Genomic DNA, 14,564 nt, shown 5'->3' on the forward strand with positions numbered 1-14,564 from the left:
AGCCTCTCTAATAGTTAATGTATTGTGTAACACAGGTATATGTAGTTTAACTACAGGGATATATTCTTTTTTTTTTTTTTTTTTTCCTCCCCCTAAGACAGAGTCTCACTCCGTTGCCCAGGCTGGAGTGCAGTGGCACAATCTCAGCTCACTGCAAACTTCATCTCCCATGTTCAAGCAATTCTCCTGCCTCAGCCTCCAGAGTATAGCTGGGATTACAGGTGTGCACCTGTTAATTTTTTCTATTTTTAGTAGAGTCAGAGTTTTACCATGTTGGCCATGCTGGTCTCGAACTCCTGACCTCAAGTGATCCATCCACCTCAGCCTCCCAAAATGCTGGGATTACAAGCGTGAGCCACTGTGCCCCACCTTACAGGGATATGTTGTGAGAAATATGTTGTTAGGCAATTTTGCTGTTGTATGAACATTGTAGAGTGTAATGTGTAATTAGATAAACCTAGATGGCAGATCCTACTACACATCTAGGCCATGTGATACAGCCTATTGCTCCAGGCTACAAACCTGTACATGTTACTATACTGAATACTGAAGGCAACTGTAACACGATGGTAAGTGTTTGTGTATCTAAACATAGAAAAGGTACAGAAAAGGCAGGGTGCCATGGCTCACTCCTGTAATCCCAGCACTTTGGGAGGCCAAGGCGGGTGGATCACCTGAGGTCAGGAGTTTGAGACCAGCCTGGCCAACGTGGTGAAACCCCATCTCTACTGAAAATACAAAAACTAGCTGGTGTGGTGGTGCACACCTGTAATCCCAGCTACCTGGGAGGCTGAGGCAGGAGGATAGCTTGAACCCGGGAGGTGGGGGTTGCAGTGAGCCACGATGGTACCGCTGCACTCCAGCCTGGGTGACAAGAACAAAACTCTATCTCAGAAAATAACAACAATAATAGAAGGACTACAATCTTAAAATACAATGAATAAGCCAGTAACATAGTCATTTATTATTATTATGTACTGCACATAAATTATATGTGCTATACCTTTATACAACTGGTAGCATCACATGTAACAATGTACTACAGTATGACAGCTAAGCTGTCACTAGGCAATAGGCATTTTTCAGCTCCATTATACTCAATGGGACCACCCACCATTGTGTATGTGGTCTGCTGACTGAAAGGTCTACAGCAGCACATGACTGTATTTGATTTTCTAGCATACACTATACTTGCATTTCTCTGATAACTTCACCCTATTTATGATACTTTGTCCTTCTATATGTTTTGTTTTTGTTTTTGTTTTTTTTTGTTTGTTTTGTTTTTTGGTTTTTTTTTTTTGAGATGGAGTTTCACTCTTGTGGCCCAGGCAGGAGTGCAATGGCACGATCTCGGCTCACTGCAACCTCCGCCTCCTGGGTTCAAACAATTCTCCTGCCTCAGCCTCCCGAGTAGCTGGGATACAAGCACCCACCACCACACCCGGCTAATTTTTGTGTTTCAGTAGAAACAGGGTTTCACCATGTTGGCCAGGCTGCTCTTGAACTCCTGACCTCAGGTGATCTGCTGTCCTTGGCCTCCTAAAGTGCTGGGATTACAGACGTGAGCCACCATGCCCGGTCACTACTGTACATTTCAAGACCCCCAGTGGATACCTGAAACCTGAGTACCAAATTGTATATATACTGGTTTTTTCTTATTTATATATACATACATATAAAGTTTTAATTTACAAATTAGGCACAGTAAGAGGTTAGCAACTAATAAAATACTGTATATGCAGTACTTTTTTTTTTTCTTTTTTTTTTTTTTTTTTGAGACGGAGTCTTTCTCAGTCACCCAGGTTGGAGTGCAGTGGCGCGATCTCTGCGCACTGCAAACTCGGCCTCCCAGGTTCAAGCAATTCTGCCTCAGCCTCCTGAGTAGCTGGGATTACAGGCATGCACCACCGTGCCCGGCTAATTTTTGTATTCATAGTAGAGATAGGGTTTCACCATGTTGGTCAGGCTGGTCTCGAACCCCTGACCTTGTGATCCACCTGCCTCAGCCTCCCCAAGTGCTAGGATTACAGGTGTGCGTCACTGTGCCCAGCATAGTACTTTCTTTTCCAGTTTTTTATTTGTGTTTTGTAGAGACAGGGTCTCACTATGTTGCCGAGGCTGGTATTGAGCTCCTGGCCTCCAGCAATCCTCCTGAATATGGTCTGAAAATATTTCATGGTAGTGTGTGCTGTGGGTGACTGTGTTCTCAAAGCAAAAGCATAGAAAAGGGTGTACTACTGTATTATATTGTAAGATTCATTGATGTTTGTAGTTCATTTTTCTCACTGTATGTTATTTTATTAGATGGATATGCTTCAATTTATCCACTATTCGGGTCATTTAAGTTTTGGGGCTATTAATAGCCAAAAAATGAACACTCTATGTGTCTCTTTTGGTGCAATTTTGCTCACATATCTAATGGGTATATACTTAAAAGTGAAATTACTGGACTTGCAGTACGAACATACTGCAAAGCTCACAAATATATGGAACTTGAATAGAACACTGAACCAGTGGGTCAAAGAAGAAATTACAAGAGAAATTAGAAAATACCTGGAGAAGGGTGAAAATAAAAAGACAACATACCAAAATGTATGCAGCGGAAGCTCTGCTCGGGAATATTTGTAGCTGTAAACACCTACATTAAAATATCTCAAACCAATACAGAATTCTATACCTTAAGAAACACACACAAAAAAACTAAATAAAAAGCAGAAGGAAGGCCATAATACAGATTAGAGTCAAGGTAGGCCGGGCGCAGTGACTCACGCCTGTAACCCCAGCATTTTGAGAGGTGGAGGCAGGTGGATCACTTGAGGGCAGGAGTTCAAGACCAGTGTGGCCAACATGGTGAAACCCCATCTCTACTAAAACTACAAAAATTAGCTGGGTGTTGTGGTGCATACCTGTAATCCTAGCTACTAGGGAGGCTGAAGCATGAGAATCGCTTGAACCTGGGAGGTGGAGGTTGCAGTGAACCAAGATCACGCCAGTGCACTTGAGCCTGGGCAACAGAGTGAGACTCCGTCTCTAAATAAATAGATAAATAAATTGGCTGGGTGTGGTGGCTCACGCCTGTAATCCCAACACTTTGGGAGGCCGAGGTGGGCAGATCACCCGAGGTCAGGATATTGAGAACAGCCTGACCGACATGGTGAAACCCTGTCTCTACTAAAAATACAAAAATTAGCTAGGCATAGTGGCGGGTGCCTATGACCCCAGCTACTTGGGAGACTGAGGCAGAAGAATCGCTTGAACACGGGAGGTGGAGGTTGCAGTGAGCCGACATTGCACCACTGCACTCCAGCCTTGGCGACAGAGTGAGACTGTGTTTATTTCAAAAAACAAAAAAATAAACCGGTCGTGGTGGCTCATGCCTGTAATCCCAGCACTCTGGGAGGCCAAGGCAGGCAAATCATCTGAGATCAGGAATTTGCTACTCAGGAAGGCTGAGGCGGGAGAATCACTTGAACCCAGGAGGCAGAGGTTGTGGTGAGCTGAAATAGTGCCACTGCACTCCAGCCTGGGTAACTAGAGCAAAACTCGGTCTCAAATAAATAAATAAACAGTTAAGGATGGCTGGGCACCGTAGCTCACGCCTGTAGTCCCAGCACTTTGAGAGGCCAAGACAGATGGATCACAAGATCGGGAGACCGAGATCATCCTGGCTAACACAGTGAATCACCATCTCTACTAAAAATACAAAAAATTAGCTGGGCGTGGTGGCAGGCACCCGTAGTCCCAGCTACTTGGGAGGCTGAGGCAGGAGAATCGCTTGAACTTGGGAGGCGGAGGTTGCAGTGAGCTGAGACCACGCCACTGCACTCCAGCCTGGATGACGCAGCGAGGCTCCATCTTAAAAAAAAAAAAAAAAAAAGGCCGGGTGCGGTGGCTCAAGCCTGTAATCCCAGCACTTTGGGAGGCCGAGACGGGCGGATCACAAGGTCAGGAGATCGAGACCATCCTGGCTAACCCGGTGAAACCCCGTCTCTACTAAAAAATACAAAAAACTAGCCGGGCGAGGTGGCGGGCGCCTGTAGTCCCAGCTACTCGGGAGGCTGAGGCAGGAGAATGGCGTGAATCCGGGAGGCGGAGCTTGCAGTGAGCTGAAATCCGGCCACTGCACTCCAGCCTGGGCGACAGAGCGAGAGTCCGTCTCAAAAAAAAAAAAAAAAAAAAAAAAAAGGACATGACTACTGACTTTACAGAAGAATTATCACACACTACTGTGAGCAACTGTTTGCCAAAAAATTGGATAATATAGATGAATTCCTAGAAACACACTACCAAAACTGATTCATAAAGAAACAGAAAATTAATTAGTCCTGCAACAAGTGAAACTGAAACAATCGAAAAGTTCCCAACAAAGAAAAGTCCAAGACCAAATAACTTCACTGGTGAATTTTTTTTTTTTTTTTTTTTTGAGACAGTCTTGCTCTGTTGCCCAGGCTGGAGTGCAGTGGTGCGATCTCAGCTCACTGCAAGCTCTGCCTCCCAGGTTCACACCATTCTCCTGCCTCAGCCTCCTGAGTAGCTGGAACTACAGGTGCCCGCCACCACACCCAGCCAATTTTTTTGTATTTTTAGTAGAGACGGGGTTTCACTGTGTTAGCCAGATGGTCTCGATCTCCTGACATAGTGATCCGCCTGCCTCGGCCTACCAGAGTGCTGGGATTACAGGCGTGAACCTCTGCACCCCAGCCATTTTTTTTTTGAGATGGAGTCTCACTTTGTCACCTGCACTAGAGTGCAGTGTCACCATCTCAGCTCACTGTAACCTCCGCCTCCCAGGTTCAAGCAATTCTCCCGCCTCAGCCTCCTGAGTAGCTGGGATTATAGGCGCTGACCACTATGCCCAGCTAATTTTTTGTATTTTTAGTACGAGATTTCATCATGTTGGTCAGGCTGGTCCCGATCTCCTGACCTCGTGATCCACCTGTCTCAGCCTCCCAAACTGCTGGGAATACAGGCATGAGCCACCACACCCGACCTTCACTGGTGAATTCTAACAAACATAAAAGAAAATGAAGACTAATCTTTCTCAGGCCAGGCATGGTGGCTCACTCCTGTAATTCCAGCACTTTAGGAGGCCAAGGCAGGCAGATCACCTGAGGTCAGGAGTTCGAGACAAGCCTTGCCAAGGTGGTAAAAGCCTGTCACTACTAAAAATACAAAAATTAGCCAAGCATGGTGGTGGGCGCCTGTAATCCCAGCTACTCAGGAGGCTGAGACCGGAGAATCACTTGAACCTGGGAGGTGGAGGTTGCGGTGAGCCGCGATCGTGCCGTTGCACTCCAGCCTGGGTGACGAGCAAAATTCTGTCTCAAAAAAAAAAAAAAAAGACTAATCTTTCTCAAACTTCATTTTAAAATGAATACGAGGCCCGGCACGGTGACTCAAGCCTGTAATCCCAGCACTTTGGGAGGCCCAGACGGGCGGATCACGAGGTCAGGAGATTGAGACCATCCTGGCTAATCCGGTGAAACCCCGTCTCTACTAAAAATACAAAAAAACTAGCCGGGCGAGGTGGCGGGTGCCTGTAGTCCCAGCTACTCGGGAGGCTGAGGCAGGAGAATGGCGTAAACCCGGGAGGCGGAGCTTGCAGTGAGCTGAGATCCGGCCACTGAACTCCAGCCCGGGGCACAGAGCAAGACTCTGTCTCAAAAAAAAAAAAAAAAGAATAGGAAAGAAAACTTTCTAACTCATTTTGTGAGGTCAATAGTACCCTAATACTGAAGCTACCTAAAGACATTGCAAGAAAATAAAACTGCAGAACTGGCTGGGCGCAGTGGCTCACGCCTGTCATCCCAACACTTTGGGAGGCCGAGGCGGGCTGAGAGATCGAGACCATCCTGGCTAACACAGTGAAAGCCCGTCTCTACTAAAAATACAAAACTTTAGCTGGGCGTGGTAGTGGGCGCCTGTAGTCCAGCAGGCTGCAGCAGGAGAATGGTGTGAACCCGGGAGGCGGAGCTTGCAATGAGCCGAGATTGCGCCACTGCACTCCAGTCTGGGGGACAGAGACCGACTCCGTCTAAAAAAAAAAAAAAAAAAATGCAGAATTGGCCGGGCACAGTGGCTCACGCCTGTAATCCTACCACTTTGGGAGGCTGAGGTGGATGGATCACCTGAGGTCAGGAGTTCAAGACCAGCCTGGCCAATGTGGTGAAACCCTGTCTCTACTAAAAATATAAAACTTAGCTGGGCGTGGTGGTGGGTACCCTTAATCCCAGCTACTCGGGAGGCTGAGACAGGAGAATTGCTTGAACCCAGGAGGCAGAGGTTGCAGTGAGCCCAGATCACACCATTGCACTCCAGCCTGGGTAACAAGAGTGAAACAAGTCCCAAAAAAAAAAAAACAAAACTGTAGAACAATGTATTTTATTAATATAGACGCAAAAATCCTAAACAAAACACCTTTTCATTAGAAAAACCCAAGCGCAGAAGAAAACTAACTCAACATTATAAGGGCCATATTAAAAAGCCCACATTTCACCAGGCGTGGTGGCTAATGCCTGTAATCCCAGCCTCAGCCTTTGGGAGGCCTAGGCGGGTGGATCACTTGAGGTCAGGAGTTCGAGACCAGTCTGACCAAGAAGGTGAAACCCTGTCTCACCATGTATACAAATACTCATTTTGTATTTCTAAAACTACAAAAATTAGCTGGGCGTGGTGGTGCACGCATGTAGTCCCAGTTACTTGGGAGGCTGATGCAGGAGAATCGCTTGAATTCAGGAGGCAGAGGTTGCAGTGAGGTGAGATCATGCCACTGCGCTCCAGCCTGGGCGACAGAGTGAGATTCTGTCTTAAAAAAAAAAAAAAAAGCACACATTAACATTATATTCAGTGGTGAAAGACTGAAAGCTTGTCACCTAAGATCTAGAAACAAGACAAGAATGCTTGCTGTTGCCGCTTCTACTGAACCAAATACTGGAAGTTCTAGTCAGAGCAATTTAGCAAGAAACAGTCTCCATCCAAATTGGAAGTGAAGAAGTAGAACCATCTCTGTTCACTTCTATATAGAATATATAGAAGTATATATTCTATATAGAAAAACGGCCAGGCCAGCCAGAAAAATTACGGCTCATGCCTGTAATCCCAGCACTTTGGGAGGCTGAAGCAGGCAAATCACGAGGTCAGGAGTTTGAGACAAGCTTGGCCAATATGGTGAAACCCCGTCTCTACTAAAAATACAAAAATTAGCTGGGCGTGGTGGCACACGCCTGTAGTCCCAGCTACTTGGGAGGTTGAAGCAGAAGAATCACTTGAACCCGGGAGGCAGAGGTTGCAGTGAGCCAAGATTGCGCCACTGCACTCCAACCTGGTGACAGAGCAAGACTCCATCTCAAAAAGAAAAAAGAGGCCGGGCGCAGTGGCTCACGCCTGTAATCCCAGCACTCTGGGAGGCCGAGGTGGGCGGATCATGAGGTCAGGAGATCGAGACCATCCTGGCTAATACAGTGAAACCCCGTCTCTACTAAAAACTACAAAAAATTAGCCGGGCACGGTGGCAGGCTCCTGTATCCCCAGCTACTCGGGAGGCTGAGGCAGGGGAATAGCGTGAACCTGGGAGGCGGAGCTTGCAGTGAGCGGAGATGGTGCCACCTCACTCCAGCCTGGGTGACAGAGTGAGACTCCGTCTCAAAAAAAAAGAAGAAAAAAGAAAAACCTAAAGAATACACAGTGTTCGTTTATAAATGAATTCAGCAAAGTTGCAGGATATAAAACACACTAATCTGTTGTATTTCTGTATACTGTCAATAAGTAAATCAAAGAGGGATATAAGAAAACAATTCCATCTCCAGTAGCATCAAAAAGAATAAATACTTACGGGCCAGGCGATGTGGCTCATGCCTGTAATCCCAACACTTTGAGAGGCCAAGGCAGGTGGATCATTGGAGGTCAGGAGTTCAAGACCAGCCTGGCCAACATGGTGAAACCCAGTCTTTACTAAAAACGAAAAAAATTAGTTGGGCATGGTGGCGCTCTCCTCTAATCCTGGCTACTGGGGATGCTGAGGTAGGAGAATCGCTTGAACTCTGGAGGCAGAGGTTGCAGTGAGCCGATATCATGCCACTGCACTCCTGCCTGGATGACAGAGCAAAACTCCACCTGAAACAAAACAAAACAAAAAAGAACAAATATGTATAAATAAGGAGGTGCAAAATGTGCATGCTGAAAATATTGCTGAAAGAAATAAAAGAAGTCCTAAAACAGGCATCTCATGTTCATGGACCAGAAGATGCTATTGTTAAGATAGCAATACCACACAAAGCACAAAGTCATAAAAATAAGTTGAACTTCATTGAAACAAAAGGCTTCAATGAAATGAAAAGAACTGCCAGGCGCAGTGGCTCACGCCTGTAATCCTAGCACTTTGGGAGGTTGAGGCTGGCGGATCACTTGAGGTCAGGAGTTTGAGACCAGCCTGGCCAACATGCTCAAACCCCATCTCTACCAAAAATACAAAAATTAGCTGGGCCTGGTGGCAGGCACCTGTAATCCCAGCTACCTAGGAGGCTGAGGCAGGAGAATCACTGGAACCCAGGAGGTGGAGGCTGCAGTGAGCCAAAATTGCGCCAGACTTGGAGCGAGACTCCATCTTAAAAAAAAAAAGAAAAGAAGAAGAAAGAAAAGAAATAAAAAGAACTTGTGTATCAAAGGACGCTATCAAGAGGAAATGGCATATTTGCACATAATTTACAAAATAAATTTTTTTAAATATGAAAAGACAGCCTGCAGGATGGGAGAACATATTTGCAAGTCATCTGATATGGGATTAATACTCAGAATATATAAAGTACTGCAACTCAGCGACAAAAACAGATACCCCAATTTGAAAATGGACAAAGGACTTAAATAGATACTTCTCCAAAGAAGGTATATAAATGGTCTACCTACTCCAGGGGCTTACGTGGGAAGATTGCTTGAGACCAGGGGGTCAAGGCTGCAGTAAGCCATGAACAGTGCCATTGCATTCCAACCTGGATGACAGAGCAAGACGCTGTCTCTAAAAAACAATAAATGAAAAATTTAAACAGTAGAAGTTATCGGAGCCTGAGGGTAGAGGGGACATAAAGTTTTTGTTAATGACTACAGAATTTCTGTCTGAGATGATAAAAAAAAGTTCTGAAAATAGTGGTAAAAGCTGCCCAACATTCTGAATATAGATAATGCCGTGGACTTGTACACTTAATGATTAAAATAGTCAGTTTTGGCCGGGTGTGGTGGCTCACCTGTAACGCCAGCACTTTTGGGGGGCTGAGGTGGGTGGATCACAAGGTCAGGAGATAGAGACCAGCCTGGCCAACATTGTGAAACCCTGTCTCTACTAAAACTACGCAAATTATGTAGGCCAAGGCTGGCCGATCACCTGAGGTCAGGAGTTCAAGACCAGCTCGACTAACGGAGAAATCCCGTCTCTACTAAAAATACAAAATTAGCCGGGCGTGGTGGTGCATGCCTGTAATCCCAGCTACTCTGGAGGCTGAGGCAAGAGAATCACTTGAACTCAGGAGGCGGAGGTTGTGGTGAGCCAAGATCATGCCATTGCACTCCAGCCTGGGGCAACAAGAGTGAAACTCCATCTCAAAAAAAAAAAAAAAAAAAAAAAACTGGGCATGGTGGCTCAAACCTGTAATCCCAGCACTTTGGGAGGCCGAGGTGGGCGGATCACAAGGTCGGGAGATCGAGACCATCCTGGCCATTATAGTAGCATGATGGGTAAGAGAAAAACAAGTTGGATTTGATAAAAAATAAGAACTTTTGCACCTTAGAACACACCATTAAGGCCGGGCGCGGTGGCTCAAGCCTGTAATCCCAGCACTTTGGGAGGCCGAGACGGGTGGATCACGAGGTCAGGAGATCGAGACCATCCTGGAACACGGTGAAACCCCATCTCTACTAAAAAATACAAAAAACTAGCCGGGCGAGGTGACGGGCTCCTGTAGTCCCAGCTACTCGGGAGGCTGAGGCAGGAGAATGGCGCGAACCCAGGAGGCGGAGCTTGCAGTGAGCTGAGATCCGGCCACTGCACTCCAGCCTGGGCGACAGAGCGAGACTCCGTCTCAAAAAAAAAAAAAAAAAAAACCACACCATTAAGACAAAGAAACAGCTGGGCGCAGTGGCTCATGACTGTGATCCCAGCACTTTGAGAGACCAAGGTGGGCGGATCGCTTGAGCCTGGGAGTTTGAGAACAGCCTGGGCAACATAATGAAACTCCATCTTTACATTAAACAACAACAACAACAACAACAAAAAAGGCCTGGTGCCCGGCGGCTCACCCCTGTAATCCCAGCACTTTGGGAGCACTTTGAGGCGAAGGAGGGCGGATCACGAGGTCAGCAGATCAAGACCATCCTGGCTAACACAGAGAAACCCCGTCCTGTCTCTACTAAAAATACAAAAAAATTAGCCGGGCGTGGTGGTGGGCGCCTGTAGTCCCAGCTATTTGGGAGACTGAGGCAGGAGAGTGGCTTAAACCCGGGAGGTGGAGCTTGCAGTGAGCTGAGATCCCACCACTGCACTCCAGCCTGGGCGACAGAGCAAGACTCCTTCTCAAAAAACAAAAGCTGGAAATGGTGGTGCACACATATGGCCCTGGATCCTTGGAAAGCTGGAATGGGAAGATTGTTTGAGCCCAGGAGTTCAAGGCTTCAGTGAGCCATGACCACACTACTGCACTCCAGCCTGGGTTACACAGTGAGACCCTATCTCCAAAAAAGTGAGACCCTGTCTCTAAAATAAACAGTAAGTAAATAAAATAGGCCGGGTGCAGTGGCTCACACCTGTAATCCTAACACTTTGGGAGGCCAAGGTGGGGGGATTGCTTGAGCTCAGGAGTTTCAGACTACCCTGGGCAATATAGTGAGACCCCATGTCTACAGAAAAATTTAAAAATGACCCACGCATGGGCCGTGCGCGGTGGCTCACGCCTGTAATCCCAGCACTTTGTGATCTGAGGTGGGAGGATCATGGGGTCAGGAGATCGAGACCACACTGGCCAACGTGGTGAAACTCTGTCTCTACTAAACATACAAAAATTAGCTGGGCGTGGTGTCGGGCGCTTGTAATCCCAGCTACTCAGGAGGCTGAGACAGGAGAATTGCTTGAACCACGGAGTTGGAAGTTGCAGTGAGCCGAGATTGTGCCACTGTACTCCAGCCTGGCCACAGAGCAAGACTCCATCTAAAAAAAAAAAAAAATTACCCAGGCATGGTGGTGTGTGCCTGTCGTCCCAGCTACTTGGGAGGCTGAGGTGAGAAGACTGCGTGAGCCCAGGAGATTAAGGTGGCAGAGAGCCCTGATCATGCCACTGCACAACAGCTCGGGTGACCTTGTCTCAATGAATAATAAAACACTAGGAAATGACAAGCCATAGGCTTGGCGAAAATTTTTTTTTTTTTTTTTTTTTTTTGAGACGGAGTCTCGCTCTGTCCCCCATGCTGGAGCATAGTGGCCGGATCTCAGCTCACTGCAAGCTCCGCCTCCTGGATTTACGCCATTCTCCTGCCTCAGCCTCCCAAGTAGCTGGGACTACAGGCGCCTGCCACCTCGCCCGGCTATTTTTTTGTATTTTTTTTTAGTAAAGACGGGGTTTCACCGTGTTAGTCAGGATGGTCTTGATCTCCTGACCTCGTGATCCGCCCGTCTTGGCCTCCCAAAGTGCTGGGATTACAGGCTTAAGCCACCGCGCCCGGCCGGCGAAAATATTTTAAAATCACACATCTGATAAACGACTTGTATCTGGAATACAAAAAGAATACTCAAATCTCAATAATTAAAATGCAAAGAAATGAGCAAATGATTTTAGTAGACTCTTCCTCAAAGAAGATATGTGGTGTGGATAGTAAGAACATGAAAAAGCAGCACAATTATTAGTAGTGAAATGCAAATTAAAATCACAATAAGGGCCAGGCGCAGTGGCTCACACATGTAATCCCAGCACTTTGGGAGGCCAAGGCAGGTGGATCACCTGAGGTCGGGAGTTCAAGACCAGCCTGACCAACATGGAGAAGCCCTGTCACTACTAAAAATACAAACAATTAGCCGGGCGTGGTGGCGCATCCCTGTAATCCCAGCTACTCGGAAGGTTTAGGTAGGAGAATTGCTTGAACTCGGGAGGTGGAGGTTGCGGTTAGCTGAGATCGCACCATTGCACTCCAGCCTGGGCAACAAGAGCAGAACTCCGTCTAAAAAAAAAAAAAAAAAAAAAAAAATTCACAATAAGATATTACCACACATTTTAACCCTTTGGAATATCTAAAATTAACAATACTCACCACATCGGCCATTGGCAGAGATGCAGAGTAGCTGAAACTCACATGCAGTGTTGATTGGGAATGTAAAGTGATACAATCACTTTTGAAACAATTTGTTGGTTCCTTAAAAGTTAAGCATATTGGCTGGGGCGTGATGGCTCACAGCTCATGCCTGTAATCCCAGCACTTTGGGAGGCCGAGGCAGGCTGATCATGAGGTCAGGAGATCGAGACCATCCTGGCCAACATGGTGAAAACCCATCTCTACTAAAAATACAAAAATTAACTGAACATCGTGGCACATGGCTGTAGTCCCAGCTACTTGGGAGGCTGAGGCAGGAGAATCACTTGAACCCAGGAGGCGGAGGTTGCAGTGAGCCAAGATTTCACCACCACACTCCAGCCTGGTGACAGAGCGAGACTCTGTCTCGGAAAAAAAAAAAAAAAAAAAAAAAAAAAAAAACTCACGCCTGTAATTCCAGCACTTTGGGAGGCCGAGGTGGGTGGATCATGAGGTCAGGAGTTCAAGACCAGCCTGGCCAAGATGGTGAAACCCCATCTGTACTAAAAATACAAAAAAATTAGCCTGATGTGGTGTGGATAGTAAGTGGTGGCAGGCACCTGTAATCCCAGCTACTCAGGAGGCTAAGGCAAGAAAATCCCTTGAACCCGGGTGGCAGAGGTTGCAGTGAGCTGAGATTGTGCTGGAGTGCAGTGGCACAATCTCGGCTCACTGCAACCTTCATATCCCAGGCTCAAGTGATTCTCCTGCCTCAGCCTCCCTAGTAGCTGGGATTACAGGCATGTACCACCACACCCAGGTAATTTTTGTATTTTTAGTAGAGATGGGGTTTCACCATATTGGCCAGGCTGGTCTTTTTTTTTTTTTTTTTTTTTTTTTTGAGACGGAGTCTCGCGCTGTCACCCAGGCTGGAGTGCAGTGGCCGGATCTCAGCTCACTGCAAGCTCCGCCTCCCGGGTTCACGCCATTCTCCTGCCTCCGCCTCCCGAGTAGCTGGGACTACAGGCGTCCGCCACCTCGGCCGGCTAGTGTTTTGTATTTTTTAGTAGAGACGGGGTTTCACCGTGTTAACCAGGATGGTCTCGATCTCCTGACCTCGTGATCCGCCCGTCTCGGCCTCCCAAAGTGCTGGGATTACAGGCTTGAGCCACCGCGCCCGGCCCAGGCTGGTCTTAAACTCCTGACCTCAGGTGATCCGCCTACCTTGGCCTCCCTAAGTGCTGGATTACAGGTGTGAGCCACCATGCCCGGCCTCAAGCTGTACTTTTGTATGCATTAACCAACCTTTGGCTATCTCCCTCTTCCCACTACTCTTCCCTACCTCTAGAAACCACTATTCTAAGCTGGGCACAGTGGCTCACGCCTGTAACCCCAGCACTTTGGGAGTCCTAGGCAGGTGGATCACAAGGTCAGGAGTTCGAGATCAGCCTGGCCAACATGGTGAAACCCTGTCTGTACTAAAAACTTAGCCAGACATGGTGGTGCGCCTGTAATCTCAGCTATTCGGGCGGCTGAGGTGGGAGAATTGCTTGGACCTGGGAGGCAGAGGCTGCAGTGAGCCGAGAGATCACGCCTCTGCACTCTATCCTGGGCAACAGAGTGAGACCCCACCTCAAAAACAAAAACAAAAATTACCCAGGTGTGGTGGTGGGCGCCTGAAGTCCCAGCTGCTTGGAAGGCTGAGGCAGGAGAATCACTTGAAAGAAAGAAAGAGAGAGAGAGAGAATCATTATTCTACTCTTTTCTCTGAGATCCTTTTTTTTTTTTTTTTTTTTTTTTTTTGCTTTATTTCTCTTTTGAGATCGAGTTTTGCTCTTGTCACCCAGATTGGAGTGCAGTCGGATGATCTCGGTTCACTGCAACCTGCGCCTCCTGGGCTCAAGCGATTCTCCTGCTTCAGCCTCCCGAGTAGCTGGGATTATAGGTGCCTGCCATCACGCCTGGCTAATTATTGTAGCTTTAGTAGAGACAGGGTTTCACCATGTTGGCCAGGCTGGTCTTGAACTCCTGACCTCAAGTTCAAGTCCTGACCTGCCTCGCCCTCCCAAAATGCTTGGATTACAGGTGTGAGCCACCGTGCCTGGCCAAGATCAACTTTTTTAGCTTGCACACATGAGTAATAAAGTGGTATTGATCTTTCCATGCCTGGCTTATTTCACATCACATAATGTCCTCCAAGCTCATCTATGTTGCAGCAAATGACAGAAATATGGGGTTTTTAATGGCTAAATAGTATTCCAAAAAATTGTGCTCCCTGTCCTGTGTCTGTAACATTTTATCAG

This window comes from Macaca mulatta, chromosome 5 (genome assembly GCF_049350105.2).
Source record: "Macaca mulatta isolate MMU2019108-1 chromosome 5, T2T-MMU8v2.0, whole genome shotgun sequence".
Lineage (NCBI taxonomy): Eukaryota > Metazoa > Chordata > Mammalia > Primates > Cercopithecidae > Macaca > Macaca mulatta.